This window comes from Myotis davidii, unplaced genomic scaffold, assembly GCF_000327345.1.
Source record: "Myotis davidii unplaced genomic scaffold, ASM32734v1 scaffold64, whole genome shotgun sequence".
NCBI lineage: Eukaryota > Metazoa > Chordata > Mammalia > Chiroptera > Vespertilionidae > Myotis > Myotis davidii.
In genome coordinates, this window is record NW_006296226.1 from 1,902,948 (window position 1) to 1,904,902 (window position 1,955).

Below are 1,955 nucleotides of genomic sequence, written 5' to 3' on the forward strand. Positions count from 1 at the left end.
GGGGAGGGGGGTAGAGAGAGAACTGGCTCGGGCAAAAACCTGGATCAGAAAAATAACCTGAAGTTCAGGAAGAGCTTTCTGATTTTGTCACAGGCAGCTCATAAGCAAGTACAATTATGCACAAACATGGTAAGTAATGTGTTAAAATGTCCGAAACTTAGAATCTAATTATCAAAGTAAAATAGGATGATCAATCTGGAAGACCTTTAGAATGTTTAGGAAGAGTGCACAATAACGCAGAAATTGCTTATGATAAAATGTTTAATGTGGTTACCTTTTAAACCTACATATTATTTAAACACTGTAAAATATACATAGCAAAGTCTGGAAAGAAATCCTGAACATCAAAATGTTAATATTGTTTTGAGGTTAGGACCCTATGGGTACTGCCATCTACTATTCTACATCTTGCAAATTTGCGATATACTTAGGCAAGAAAACCTGTCCCCCCCACCATATACACACACACACACACACACACACACACACAAAATAAAACTAAAGAAACTGGGTATTTCCTTCCATCTCTAGTGACGGCCACAGTCTCACCATCGCCAGAGGACCTGACACAGGACCTGACACAGGGGGCTCACAATGCACGCAGGGTGGTGTCCATACCTGAGACAACGCCTGCGGCTCCGCGCCTGCTGGAGGGGCATGGCCCGAGGAGGTGCGGCCCTGGAATCAGCACGGGGCTCTGCCCGCGCCCCTCCGGAGTGGCAGCTCCTCCAGGGTCACGCTGTCCTGTGGGGCCCTGCCCGGGGGCTCTCACGCACCATCTCCCAGGCCTTGCTGAAGGCACCAGGGCCTTCCTGGAAGCTCCTCTGAAAACAGTTCCCAGCGGGCAGCGGGCAGCGGGCACCCTCCATGGTGTGGCTACTGGTCCTGCAGGGGCGTGAGATGCTGACCTGGCCCAGTCCAAGAGGCGACTGCAGCACGGTCTCTGGGCCAGCCCGGCCCCGCGCTCAGGGCCTCCCGGAGCCTCCGGAAGTTGCAGCCCTGCTCCTCGCAGCCCCAGTGCAACGCCGGGTAGACTGAGGCAAAGGGAGCTGGTCCTCCCGCAGGCAAGGGAGCTGGAAAGGCCCCAAAGGCTGCCAGAAAGTCCCGCCTCAACCTCAGGTGTGAACCCCAGCACCTGCTGGCCCAGCACCTGCTTCCAGAGGCACGACCCACCTAAACACAGGATGCAAGCCCAACTTCTGGCCCAATGTAGGCCCAGGCCCGGGTGTGGCTCCGCCCCCAAGTCTCAGTCCCGCCCCCAAGTCTCAGCCCCGCCCCCAAACGGGATGGGCGGGGCCTCGCCCCCAAAGATTCTGCCCAGCGCTGCGTGTTCATTCCCCAAAAGTTTAGGGCCTACGGTTATGACCGTTAATTAGGTGCAACACACCGGGCCAGGAGTGAGGAAGATGGGGAAGCGTCCAGCCCCCAAAAGTACAGCACAGTGTAACGAGAGTTGTGAAGGGCACCGATCTCTTCCTCGGAAGGGTTGCGGCAGGCCTCCCACAAGGACCTTCTCTCACGCAGCTGTAGGTACAGGGGACAGGAGGGTGGGATACCGCGGCTGCTTTTGAAGATTTGATGATAACTTCTCATCTGAAGGCTCCTGGTTCCTTTCAGCAGAGGGTGGGAGGAGCACTTCGGAACAATGAAGGTTTGATAGTTTTGAATAGCAGAAGAGGGAGCTGACTCAGGAGCAAATGGAAGCTCCACAGGGCAGGCGGCTTTGTTTCTCTTTCTAATACGTCTCAGATGCTTGGAACAATGACTATGATACTTCACCAAAGAGCCCTCCGGTTACAACAGGATGTGGACAATGCAGAGTTGATGCAGGTTTTGATTACAAGTGACCTTTTTGCCTTTTGCCTTGTTTCCCAGGACAAAGCCAATGAAACAAGCAAGCATCGCATCCTTTTTCCCCCAGTGACTTTTTGTAGAAGTCTATTCCTTCGGAGGGG